Raw genomic sequence first — 15,017 nt, 5'->3', positions numbered from 1 at the left:
CAGTTCTCTGTAACAAAAATAAAGCTGGGGGCATCAGCATACCAGATTTTAGTCTGTACTACAAAGCCATAGTGCTCAAGACAGCATGGTACTAGCACAAAAACAGAGACATAGACACTTGGAATCGAATTGAAAACCAAGAAATGAAACTAACATCTTACAACCACCTAATCTTTGATAAACCAAACAAGAACATACCTTGGGGGAAAGACTCCCTATTCAATAAATGGTGTTGGGAGAACTGGATGTCTACATGTAAAAGACTGAAACTGGACCCACACCTTTCCCCACTCACAAAAATTGATTCAAGATGGATAAAAGACTTAAACTTAAGGCATGAATCAATAAAAATCCTCCAAGAAAGCATAGGAAAAACACTGGAAGATATCGGCCTGGGGAAAGACTTCATGAAGAAGACTGCCATGGCAATTGCAACAACAACAAAAATAAACAAATGGGACTTCATTAAACTGAAAAGCTTCTGTACAGCTAAGGAGACAATAACCAAAGCAAAGAGACAACCTACACAATGGGAAAGGATATTTGCACTTTCTTAATTATTGTGTTAAGACATTTATACTCTACATTTAGATTTGACATGTACCCTTGTAAAATGCACCATAGGTGTAGTCTGACCAATGACCCTCCCTCCACCCATCCTCTCTCTTCTTCTTCCCTACCCCTCCTCTTTCCCTTCATCTTGGGCTATAGTTGAGTTATAGCTTTCATATGGAAGTGTGGGTACTTACATATTGGTTTCATAGTAGAGCTGAGTACATTGGATAGGCAAGATGGCCAACTGAAGCCAGCTTTCAGCAGAAGCTCCTGTCCAGAGAGAGAAATAATGGATGGTGTTTTGTAATTCTTTGGTAGCAATTATAATGTCTCCATTTTCATGACTGATTGAGGTTATTTGGGTCCTTTCTCTATTACTTCTGGTTAATATAACAAGTGGTCTGTCAATTTTGTTTAATTTTTCAAAGAACAGACTTTTTCTTTCATTGATTTCTTTCTGTATTATTATTATTGTTGTTATTGTTATTTTTGTTTTGTTTTGTTTTGCAGGTTTTGGCTGGGGCCAGGTTTGAACCTGCCACCTCCCGTATATGGGGCTGGCACACTTTGAGCCACAGGTTCTGCCCTACTGTATTATTTTTGCTTTATTTTGTTATCATTTCAATTGGTTCTTCTCTGACCTTTGTAATTTCTTTTCATATACTGGCTTTGGGTTTTGTTCGCTCTTCCTTTTCTAGGTTCTTGAGTTGTAACATTAGGTTGTTAATTTGTCATCTTTCTTTCTTTTGACTTGGGCATTGAAGACTATGACTTTCTCCCCGAGGAATGCTTTTGCTGAGTCCCATAGATTTTGCTAGCTTGTATCCCCTTTGTCATTCTGCTCAAAGAATCTTTTGATTTCCATCTTAATTTCATTCTTGACCAATAATCATTATGCATCAGGTTCTTTAATTCCCATGAGTTTTTATAGGTTCTACTGTTTCTCTTGTGATTGATTCCTAGTTTTATTCCATTGTGTTCTGGTTAGATACATGGTCTGATTTCAATTTCTTTGAATCTGTTGAGGCCTCTATTGTGTCTTGGGATATGATTAGTCTTTGGGAATGCCCCATGTGCTGATGAGAAAAATGTATATTTCATAGTTTTGGGTAGAATGTTCTTTAAGTATCTGTTAGGTCCATTTTGCTTAAAGTCTGGGTTAGGTCCAGTGTTTATTTATTTATTTTGCATCTATGATTTGTCCAACTCTGACAGTGGGGTGTTAAAGTCGCTAGCAATTATGCTATTTATTTCTTTACTAGTTCTAGTAAAATTTGCTTTATGTATCTTGAAACTGTTTTGTTTAATGCAAATATGTTTAGGATTGTTAAGTCTTCTTGTTGAATTGGTCCCTTTCCATTATGTAATGATACTTTTTGTCTTTCTTTATCTTTGTTGATTTAAAGTCAATTTTATTTGATACGAGAATGGCTATGCCTGCTCTCTTTTGGTTTCCATTTATGTGGAATACTTTGTCATACTTTCATAGTGAATCTGTGTGTGTTCTTCTGGTTTATATGTGTTTTTTGGAGACAACATATACTTGGATTGTGTTTTTTCATCCATTTATGTATTTTGAATGACACATTTAAACTGTTACCATTAAGAGATAGAGTTGGCATGCTGGAGTGTTCATCATGTTGGTTAGTACCTTATTTCCTAGTTTCTCCTCTTGTTTTACTGTTTTATCAGAGTTGTGAACTTTAGCTTTTGTAGATGATTTTACACTGGTCGGTATCTATTATGCTGAGTTGTTATGATGCTGTTCTGAGTATTTCCTGCAGGGCAATCTGGTCAGAACAAATTCACCCACTGGTTGTTTATCTGGAAAAGACTTAATTTCTCCATCATATGTGAAACTTAGTTTGGCAGGATACAAGATTCTAGGTTGGAAGTTGTTCTGTTTAAGAAGATGGAAGATGGAACCCCACTCTCTTCTGGCTTGTAAGGTTTCCATTATGAACCTTACTGTTGGTTTAATGGGTTTCTCTTTGTCTCTTGGTAAGTCAGTTGTTGCCTATGTCTAGCTGCTTATAGAATTTTCTCTTTCATTTTGACTTTGGTCAAGTTGATTACTATGTATTTTGGTAATATACTATTTACTATGAATTTTCTCAGAGCTAAATGTTTATCTTGTATCTGTATTTCTGAATTTCTAGTAATACCAGACATGTTCTTCCCAAACAGATTTTCCATGCTTTTTGGTTTTTCTTCTCCTACCTCAGGGATACCTATAATTCAAATGTTAATTCTCCTCAGTTACTTCTATAACTCCTTTGGTGATTTCTCAGACTTAGGATGACTGTTATTTTAGGTACATTGTCTTCAATCTAAGATTCTTTCTTCTCCTTGGTTTAGTCTCTAGCCATTTCTTTCTGCTGTTTTTTGAAGTTCCTTAAATGACTCATTTCTTTACGTTCTAATCATCAGGGGAATAAAAATTAAAAACATAATGAGATATCACCTTATCCCTGTTAGAATGGCTTTTATTAAAAATCCCAAAGCAATAGATATTGGCATGGATGCAGAGAGAAAGGAACACTTATACACTGCTGGTGGGACTGAAAAATGGCATAATTTCTGTGGAAAAGAGTATGAGATTTCTCAAAGAACTAAAGTATACCTAACATTTGATCCAGAAATACCATTACCCAAAGGAAAAGAAGACTTTATATCAAAAAGACACCTGCATTTGAATGTTTATTGCAGCACAATTCACAATTGTAAAGATGTGGAATCAATGCAAGTGCTCACCAATTCATGGAGCATTAATAAAATGTGGCACATGTATACCATAGAGTACTATTCAGCCATTTAAAGGATGAATTAATGCCTTCGATAATTTAGATTGAACTAGAGATTATCCCCCCTAAATGAAGTATCTCAAGATTGAACAAACAATATATGTACTCATTATTAAATTGGAACTGACTGATAAGAACACATTTGCCCAGAGGGAAGTAACACTCCATGGAAATTAAGCAGGTGGGAGGGGTGAAGAGGAGAGGATGAAAACCTACCTAATGGGTACAATGAACACTAAATGGTATTTGGGTGATAGACACACCTATAACGATGACTCAAGCATTACAAAGATCCAATGAGCAAACAGGTGCTAACCAAAAACATTGGTACCTCATTAAAATTTTGAATTTTTTTTTTTAAAGAATGACAAATAAATAAGTCTGACTTGACTTATAGGTCTGAGCACACTGAGGAGGCTTGTTGATTAATTGGCTTTAATTTAGATGCATGCAAAGACCTCTATATGCTAGAAGAGTTTTCTTCCTATAATTCTAATCCTTCTCCCTATACTGTCCTATTTCTTTAGAAAATGACTGTATTATACCTATTTTTAACCTGTAATGAACACCAAGGGACCAGTCATTCTGCCTGCAGGATGGAGGGGGAAGTTGACTGCTGATCATCATTTAATCCCTCTCTTTCAGGCTCATATACTCCTCACAGGCTAACACCAGAACTTCTCTGGAACCCATGAACGAGCCCAGAAACTCTCCCAGATTTGTTCCCTCTGCACTCATTCTGAGCTGTGTCTTCCTGGCTGGCTTCATAAGCCAACACTCTCCTATGTGCTCTGGCTTATGGAAAAGTGGCCAAATCTCTGTTTTCTGATGCATTGGGGTTTTGTAGATTTATATCTATTTTCACTCCTTTCTCTCCATTACCTTTTTTTTTTTTTTTTTGCAGTTTTTGGCCGGGTCTGGGTTTGAACTCACTACTTCAGGCATAGGGGGCCAGCACCCTACTCCTTTGAGCCACAGGTGCTGCCCTCTCCATTGCCATCTTTATTGAGGGTTTGGGAAGTAGAGGAGAAATGTGCATGTGGTCAGTAACCTCTCCTAACTAGAATTTAACTTACCTTTTGGAAATCTTTTTGACTTCTTCCTTGGTATCACCTTTGCATGAATAATAAGTTATAAAGTTATCCCTGAAAATAAAGGAAATAGATACTAGATCCCACCTCCTTTGAAAGTTTAGCTATATTAATCTTGATTCACACAGCACCCACCCTTCTCTTTGGCAAATGTGTTTCTACCATTATATTTTCTGTAAATAATTAAGAGAAGTGATTTTAAACTTTTTTCCTTTCACCAACACCTGCACAAATACAGTTCTTAACCCTTTTTTCTCATTCTCTGCAAAACATATTTTAATTGTGATCTCTAAAACTCCAGCTAATGTAGGTTTATTCCACCCTATGTTTAAAAGATCTTGACATTACAATTAAAAAGGGAGGGTAGAATATGTCTGTTAATGTCTCAAAGTAGCATTCATTCTGTGTCCATGAAGAGTGTTCTGTTCTCTTGTCAGTAAAGGGTAAATAGAACTTGGTATTGGAATTTCAGGACAGCTGTCCAGGTAACCTCCTCTAAATTCATTTTTGATGCCAGCTGTGGCATATTGGTCTGAGCTGAGCTTTCATCTATTCCCTCTGCATCTGGCTCAGCCCATATTAGCTCTGATATTCAAAAAGCTTTCTTTTCACTTTTGTTTCTTCTAACTTTTCTTTTTCTCTCACTCCCCCAACACTCTGATATGGGAATGCCAGAATAAGGAATCTAGATAGAAGAAAAAGAGAGAAGCTCAGGCTTTGTGAATCAGGTGATCTGCCACACAGTCACACAGAGATTTTTTTTTTCCTTTTCTTCTCTTTCCTCTTGCCCTCTTTCTTCTTGCACCATTCCCTCTTTCTTTCCTTCTCCTCTCCCTATGTTTTCTGCTCCTATCTTTTCCTCCTTTTCTTTCCACCTCCTCCTCATCCTATTGTTGCTTTGAAATGAATTCTTCAAGTATAAATGGCACAAAAGCTGCCCAAGTTTCTGAGAAACAGCTTCAATTCTCACCTTGGCACACTGTGATCTGATGTTATCAGGACCTTCAAAAGTGGATGGCAAGAAAGCAAGGATCCAGTGAGCAAACAGGTGCTAAAACCAAGCTGCTTCTCCTGGATTATGGAGTTCACTATATATTAAACACAATCATAACTCAGCAATTTAAGCAACAAGTCAAGGAGTTTGAAACAAATACCAGGCCGTCTTCACAAGGAAAAATGTTAGGGAAGAAGCTATAAATACTCCTTGTTTCTTACAGAGGTGTTGTCCCTTTGATGGACACTGACTCCAGATCTGAATATCTCTAGAGATATTTGGGGTGTTTTTTTTCCCCTTTCCCCATGAATATGGCAACTTCCATACTTCCATCATTTTGGATTCCAGAGATGCAGCTAATAATTTTAAAGCCAGTCATGGCTGAGATAGATGCCAATCCATAAGAGTCATAGCCAAGGTATCTCTTTTGTAACCGTGTTAGCTTTCTAAGTACCATGTGCCCTTTGGCATTTAAGCAGGTACACCAAGGATCTAGTCTTGTGTAACAGAGTCAATCAGACCTAAGTGGAATAATTCTGATTTCAAATTTTACACAATAGATTAATTAAAGGAATAAAGTGCGTTTAGGATTCTCAGACTATGATGGCTAATGAGGAGTTAGTGACTAGGAAGAACTTGGGGAAAAAGTGAATAATTCAGTTCAAACCATGACAAAATGGGAAAATCCACTCAAACCAAATATACATATGTGCTCCCTACCACAGCAGAGCTGTTTAGAAGCTAAAAGGATACAACTTGGGCTCTACATAACGAATGCACATGATATATCTTGATCATCTATACCCTCATACTAATCTAAAGAAAAGAAACACACACACAAAAGAGAAAATACAACCCAGTGCTTTCAGGAGTAAAAGGCCTGAGAAGATGAACTCACAGAGAAAAACAGGTTCATGCAGAAAACTGAGGTGAAGACTGGTTGTTGGTCTAAGTCTCTGGTATTCATTATTCTTCCTGAAAAAGAGTCGCTATCTAGAAATTAGCATTTTATATTTCCATAAGCTTGTGCATTTTTGAGTGCTATTAAGAGTGCCCATCAGGTCACATTAACTATTTAGACTACACTTGCCAGGCCATATATTTGAAACCTCTCTTCTATTTTTTTTCTTTTTGAGCTAAAATTTTGCAGGTGGTAAGGTGGTAGATGCAAATATCATAATGTGAATATGAGCCAATTAACCAACAACCACATTTAATGAGGTTTCAACCACCTAATTGTTTTGTGTCTGCAGGTAATTATTTATGGGAGATACTTCTGCATATAGAAAAGGAGTTCGTTATTATAACTAAACATACTTCAAAACAAAAGTTCTGCTGTAACTACATCAAGGGCAAGGATCCCATCTTCTCTATGTTGTATAAACTTCCATAAATCACTTTGGGCCTGTGGATTCTAAATGAATATGAACTGCTAATGGTGATATGATTCTAAAGTTTGGAGAACAAACTGAATAGCCAGAACAAAACAAATTGAATGATGTACAAGATACAAAATATCAACAAAGTTCCATGTGGTTGGTATTTCTATATCTTTTCTCATAGACTCAAAAAAATTTCCCACTAAAAAGAAACATCTACTCCAATAAATTTATCTTAAAGTTTGAAAATTGTGGCTGTGATAAATTATGTGATGTACCCAACCACTTGTGATGCTGTCAGGTTTAATCCTCATGATGCACAATCTCTAAAACCTGGGATCTCCCACAAAAGGCCCAACACCTCCCCAATTTCCACTTTAAAATGTTAGAGCAGCACACGTCAACAACAACATGTCTATTAAAGCTGTGCATACCAGGCCTAAGGGAGCTCTGACAGATTGATTTTATGGCAGGACGGTAAACTTGTTCTTACAAATCGGTCTGTCCAAACAAAGTAGTGGGCAAGGTATGCAGTTTTATGCAGATAGGTTTTATTTTTGTTATTATTTCAGCTGCTCATTGATATTTTAACGTAAGTTTTTATGAGCTATGCCCCAAGGCTTTTTAAATTGAGGGTTCAATTATTTCTAAAATCTAATAATTAAGTAAATTAATGAGCCTAGTCAGAAATCTGGCAACCTGAATGTAAGGATTAGACACAAGAAATAACAGAGGGGAGTTTTTTCCCTCTTTATAAGAAAATCTTTCAGTATATTTCATACTATGTTTTACAGATGTACACAAAAATTCTAACACTGAGATCCACACACAAGCCAGTGCACAAATGCAGACTCAGAAGCAGAGCTTAAGGACAGAGGAGGGTGGGTAGGGCAGATCTGTGATCTAAGTTGTCTCTCTTAGCATAGAAATTTTGGGTTTTGCCAAATACAGCCTCCAGAAATGCAGAGGAAGAGCATGGAGCCCAGGTCTCTTCACTTAGAGATTGGTAATTGACAAATCAAGATATGCAGGAAGAAGGTGATCCTAACGGCCATTTAAAATCATAAGATGGGCCAGGTGCCATGTCTCACACCAGTAACCCTAACACTTGTGGACAGTGGTTGGTCTCAACCTTCCTACATGCCGTGACTCTTTAATACAGTTCCTATGGGTCACGACCCACAGGTTGAGAACTGCTGCTCTAGGAGGTCAAGGTGGGTGGATTGCCTGAACTCAGGAGTTTGACACACTCTGAGTAAAGTGAAACACATTTCTACTATAAAAATAGAAAAACTAGCTGGGCACTGTGGCAGGTGCCTGTAGCTACACAGGAGGCTGAAGCAAGAGGATCAATGAGCCCATGAGTTTGAGGTTGCTGTGACCATCAAAAAATGATGGCAGAGCTCAGCAGGTGACAGAGTGAGATTCTGCCTCAAAAAAAAAAAAAAAAAGAAAAAGAAAATTGTAAGATGAGGCCAAATTAAAGAAAGTAGGAGTGGTTGACTAAGAGAAATCCGCTTCCTAAAGTATCTGACAGTTTTCTTAAAATATAAAAAAATAGAACTATACCAAATCTGCATTATCCTGGAGGATGTGCCTAGAAATTCAGCTTCAGGCTCCGTGTGTTTTCCATTCTGCTGTTTTGCTGTGAGAGCAATGTCCCAGTCCTAACCCTGGGTCTGCTGCTTGGTTTTCTAAGTTTAGTCTAAAAAAGGAGGCTGCTTCTCCTTTGTTATGGAGCCTACTATATACATAATTGAACACATTCATTACTCAGACTTTGTACCTTGGTTCCAGTTCCCAAATTTTGGGAGTAGCAACTTGCACAGTCTTCCTGTCCTCTCACCAGACTGACTTGGTGTCATGCCATGACATTAGTCTGACTCCTTGGTCTTCTCACTGTCATTTATCTGAGGTTTCCCTAAGTGTCACCTTCTTATTGGGTTCTCTGGGCTGCCTATTTCACTTGACTTAATACCTATAGATGGCCAAATCCCTGGGTGGGATGGCATTCCATGCCCTTCTATAGTGTCTTGACACAACGGGTGCTTATCTGAAGAAAGGTTTGGGTTTAAAAGGCAGACAAATACCAGCATAGTATTTTTATATCCTTATCTTCTTTATCACTCATCACATATTCTTGTAGAATCACTATCCCACTGCAGAGATGCAAAAACTGAGATTCAAATGCCTTGAGGGACTTAACTAAGATTTCCCAGCAAGTAGAGGTAGGCCTGGGACAGAGAAAGTGACCTGATGGCAAAGCCCATGTTGTTTTCACTATAACCTCCTCCTCTCACTATTTCACACTCCAGATTATGATTCATTTTTAGATAATACAAAGACAGTGAAAAATACAGTAGGACTCTTTATGACATATGGTCTGATATAGTCCAGGTGTGTTCATTATTCACATAGGACATAATTATTAAAACCAGCATTCTAAAACTTTCTAAAGTTTAAAGGCTCTCACAGTCTTTACTTAATACCTTATTGAACAAAGAACGGCTTGTTCTGGAGATTCCAGTTGAATAATGCAATGAAATGGAAAAATTTTCCATAAGCAAACAGAATGATGAAACCTATATGCCTAGAAGCAAGGCTGAGACTTTTAAATTTGGAGTAAGAAAAACTAAGAAATATAGTTCAGACACATAGGAAACTACATATGGGGTTATAATACTGCATAAAGGCTTTCTCTATAGTCCCCTACAGTCACTACCAGACCCTGTTTTGAATTAAGCTAACCCTTGATACTTTTCTGTATCTTTCCATGGCTATGGTGGAGAGGCTGAGGGGAAGACTCTGCTAGAAGAGTAGACAACATTGGATGTGGAGTGTCCTGCTTCTTAGGTAAAGTTTTAGTCTAGTAGAGAAAATATCTCAACTGGAAGAGAAGGCAGGATGAAATGAGAAGATCATGCTCTTCAAGTCAAAGTGAATCTTTTACTAGCTATGTGATTTAGGCAATATTGTTTGTTTAATTTTCTTGGACCTCCAGTTGTCTTATCTGTGAAATAGTAATAATGTTCCTTATCTCAATTTTCTGATGTCAAATTAAATATAATAACATGATATAAAAGGTCTTGCATGAAAAAAGTTTAATTGACAGTTATTATTCTTCATACTGCTGACCAGAATAAAATTCTGTCTTTTCCATATTTCTTCTTCATACCAAAAAGAAACATCAGAAGTAAGAGGAATTCTGACTAAAATGACTAGATAGGATTTTTACTGAAGACAGGCTATGTGATAAGATACTGAGAGTGAGGTGATAGGAGATTTGATTAGATATCAAGAGTGGAAGATTTTCACTAAACTAAGTCAGCAGGATGAGTGCTAAAACTGGACTAAGTTATCCTAAGACAGAGTCCAAGGACAAGGGTTAGTTAGAAAGAGGACATGGAGGAGCTAGATTCAAGGTTATTCAAAGCTGGGATTCTTTGTTATAAAAAAAAGACTCATTTCCAGATTATGTCAACAATTTCAACATATCAAAAAATAAAGGTGGACTAACAAAAATCTAATAATCAACAAGAGACAAGAACAATCACTTTATAAAATAGTATATAAATGACAAATAAATATGAAAAGGCACTCAACAGCTTCAATGAATAGATAAACACAAATAAAAACCTCAAGGGAGAGAGGTTAGAGCAGAACGGCATAATAGGTCTTTCCAATGATTGTCCTCCAGGAGAATCATCAATTGAACAATTATCTATGAATGAAAATAATTTCACAAGTACTAAGGAAACCAAATGAGAAATCATAGTACCTGGTTATAGCATAGTGATAGGAAATAATGCATCAAAATAGGCAGAAAAGACAGTTTTACATTACCTGAGTCATCCTTCCCCTAACCCCAGGCAGAACAGTGTGAAAATAGATATTGTCCCCTTGGAGGAAAGAGAGGGAAGTAAAATTAAAACTTTTGCTTTAGACTTCAGTAATAGGCCTAGCATAGTAAAACTCAATACTGAGCAGACTTATCCTCCCTGACTCCTAGCCGGTATCCACAGACTGAGCTTCTGAACCAGCTTTGGCCCTAGATGGGAATTCATATGCCCCACAAGATGGACTTGAGTTCTGGCCTGCAACACCACCAGCTGACTGAAGTTGGCTCAGCTTCTGAACAAACTTTAGAGACCAGCAGGACTCAGTGCATGCATTTGGATTGTCCCCTGCTCTGCAACAGCCTTGATGACCATGAGATCGCTGACAGGAGCGGCAACATCATTGGAGAACAGAAGACCACACCCACTCCAGTCCCAGCTACATTGACTGTGGAAGTCCTAGGCTTAGGATGTCCACTAATGCTGCAGTCATCATGGACTTAGGATCATATCAAATTATTTGCATAGAACTTCTGGATAGACTTACCATTGAAGGACATTCTCAGGCAAAACCAGATCATAAAGACTGTAAGACCTACTTCTTCAAGATGCAACGACTGATGCATAATGACAAGAATTAAGAATAATCAGAAAAATGTGATATCATCAAATAGACAAAATAAGGAGTCAGTGACAAAGCCTAAAGAGATAAAGATGAATGTATACCAAAGAATTAAAAATTTCCATTTGACAGAATCTTAGTGAAGCAAACAAAACAAACAAAAAAAAAAATAGAAAGAAAATATATTAGGAATATATTTTCAGAAATATATTAGGAAACTCTGAAACAATTCAGAAATATATTAGGAAACTTAACAGAGATATTGAAATAATAAAATAGAAATACTAGAGATGAAGAATACAATGAATAATATAAAAAATTCAATAGAGAGCACTGACTGCAGAATTGTTCAAGCCAAAAAAAGAATCTGTGGACTTGAAGGCAGGTAATTTAAAAACATACAGAGAAGCTGGCACCTGTAACTCAAGTGTCTAAGGCGCCAGCCACATACACCAGAACTAGAGCATTCGAATCTGGCTCAGGCCTGCCAAACAATAATGACTACACCCAAAAAATAGCTGGGCATTGTGGTGGGTGCCTGTAGTCCCAGCTACTCAGGAGGCTGAGGCAAGAGAATCACTTAAGCCCAGGAGTTTGAGGTTGCTGCGAGCTGTGACCCCAGGGCACTCTACCCAGGGTGATAACTTGAAGCTCTGTCTCAATAAATAAATTAATTAATTAATTAATAACATACAGAGAAGTAAAAAACAAATAAACAAAGACAAGCAATCTATCAAATATCATAGACTAAGAAAGTATCCTGAAACCAACAAGAGAAAAGAAGTAAATAATATATAATGGAGTACCAATACTCCTAGTAAAAGACTTCTCAATAGGAATTCCATAGGCCAGGAGAGGGAGAAATGATATTTTCCTCTCACCAACCTTATAAAAAGACAACCTTGAAGAAATGATGTTATTTGAGGACCTGCTATACCTCATTTCACTTAAAGTTGCAATTTCTAAGAATCTATTGACAATATTAATGAGGATATTCTCAATATCATTGATAATAAGGAAAATGCAAATCAAAATCACAATGAGATATTGCTTCACTTCAGTTAGAATGACCATTGTCATATCAAAGAGACAAAAGATAAACGTGGGTGAAGATGTGGAGAAAAGGAAACCTTCACACACCATTGGTAGGCATGTACATTAGCACAGACATTATAGGAAACAGTATGGAGTTACCTTTAAAATTAAATTTTCATCTATGAATACCATATGATCCAGCAATCCCACAACTGAATATATATTATAAGGAAATGAAATCAGTATGTTGAAGAGATGTCTTCACTCCAATGTTCATTATAGCACTATTCACAATAGCTAACATATGGAATCAACCTAAAAGTCCATCAACAAATACATTGATAATGAAAACTTATTATACATACACAATGGAGTATATTCAGCCATCAAAAAGAAGGAAATTGTCATTTTGACAATATGAATACAACTAGAGGACATCATGGTATGTGAAATAAGTCTGATGTAGAAAGTCAAATACCACATAATCTCACTCATGTAAGGAGCTTGAAATAGTTAGTCTAATAAGGGAAGTAGCATGGTGTTACCAGAGACTGGGTTAGTGAGGAGAGAGATTATTTGGAGATATTGGTCATAAGAAATATAATTCTAGTTAGATAAAAGAAATAAATTCAATATCTATTGTAAAGCAAGGTGACTATAGTTAATGATGATACATTCTCAAGAAATGTAAAGAATAGATGTGAAGTGCTCTAAATACAAAAATGATAACCATACATACGTGTATGGGGTAATGCATCTGTGTGTTAACTAGATTTAACTATTCTACAATGTTTATGTACTTTGGAGCATCACGTTGTACATGATAAATATATACAATTATTTCTGTCAATTTAAAAAGGAAAAAATAAAACCAGAATGTGATATATCTATGCAATCAATAGAATGGATAAACCCATCACCCAGCTAGCCAACCAATCAACATCTGACATTGTCAACTGATAGTGACATTTTAGGATAACTAGTATTTCACACTCCAATTGTGGGAGTGTAACTGGTACAGACACTTGGGGAAATTCTTTATCATTATCCACTATGACCAAGCATACACATGCTTATCTATGAACTTGCAATTCTAATCCTAAAATTTTGCCCTACAGAAATATATCAGTATGTTCACCAAAAGACACGAGCCTACTAGCATTATTCATACTAGCCCCTGAATTAAATAATCCAAGTACCTATCAATAGAGGCATAGATAAAAGTAGTATTTCATTTAGCAATTAAAAATAATCAAAGAACAACCTGCTGCATGCAACAGCATGGGAGGATTTCTAAACATAACATTTTAAGTACAAGAAGCCTGACATCCCCCCCAAAATACATACCATAAATCCATTTATAAAAAGCTCAACACCAAGGCAAAACTAGTGCATAGTCAATACGGCAGTTACTTTAGAGGAGATAATGACCAGGCTAGATTAATATGAGCGATTTCTAGAGAGCTGTTCATGTTCTATATCTGTGCTTTTCAAAATTCAGTGTACATATGAATCTCCTTGGAAATCTTTTTGAAATGCAGATTTTGATTCAATAGGTCTGGATAGGGGCTAAGATTCTGCATTTTTAACAAGGTCTTAAGTAATGCCAAAGCTACTGATAAGTGAATCACACCACAAGTAACAAAGTTTGAGATCTTCTGAATGGTGGATATACAAGTTTATTTGTAAATTTCATCAGACTATGTTTTTATTATTCATGCAGTCTCTGTATATATGTTGTGTTTCAATTAAAAGGTCTTTTTAAAACAAATGCCTCTTGGAATGGAAGCAGGGAGTGAAATTTTTAGCTGTAATTTTGTGAGTGACAGCTAGAACTTGGACATTGGATTTATTTTTGATTGAAAGCAACATAAACTAACTTTGAAAACTTTTGTCAGAGAGGATATTTATTGGAAATATATGGAGAATCTTATAGAACAGGAGAGAAAACTTAAGAATCATACTTGCCAAAGAGCAGACTGAAGAAATTCCAGAAGACCTTGGTGCCACCACTGTGGGAATAAATGATCTCAAATACTCTCAGTGTTTCTGCTCCATTCACAGTTCAAATTCCAAGCAGAGAGAGTGCCCAATTAGCCTATCTTAGGGAAGTACCCACCCCTTAAGGGAGTGTAGGGTGCCGGATTAACATAGTCTCCTTAAACTCCATCTAAGTCTCTGTGAACTCTCTTCTTGAAGGCAATTGTCACATGTTTTCAGAAGACAGTTGCATTGATGCTGAGTGGGCAAAGATAGCAGTGTGGATGAGTCAATTGAAAGACTCACTGAAGCTGCCTTCTAACTCTGCAGTTAGTCCTCACATCAAGTCTCATGGGAAGTGAGAAAGGGATTGCTCCAGTAACTTTTCCAAACTTACTCTCTTGAACGAATTCAATTCTGTAATAAAGTGTGTATCTGGTGCCCAAGGTAGCAATAGCCACAGGTTAGCATTTATGCAGAATGGAGAACTGAAGGGAATGGATACTGCTTCCTTGATTTGTAAGATAAGTTTAATACTTGCAAGTGGAATTCTAGAAAACTTAGGAGATAAAAACAACACCAACAAGTAAACATTGTCTATGTTACAGCTCATAGGAATTCTTACTTATTTCTGATTGATACTAAAGATAAATGTTAGGTCTGGTGTGAACATGTCACTACTCGGGTATTTTCTTTATTCTATTCCTCAAGTGGTTTGGAT

The sequence above is a fragment of the Nycticebus coucang genome, chromosome 2 (assembly GCF_027406575.1).
Source record: "Nycticebus coucang isolate mNycCou1 chromosome 2, mNycCou1.pri, whole genome shotgun sequence".
NCBI lineage: Eukaryota > Metazoa > Chordata > Mammalia > Primates > Lorisidae > Nycticebus > Nycticebus coucang.
The sequence above is the reverse complement of the archived record's forward strand: the minus strand, read 5'-3'. Positions refer to the sequence as shown.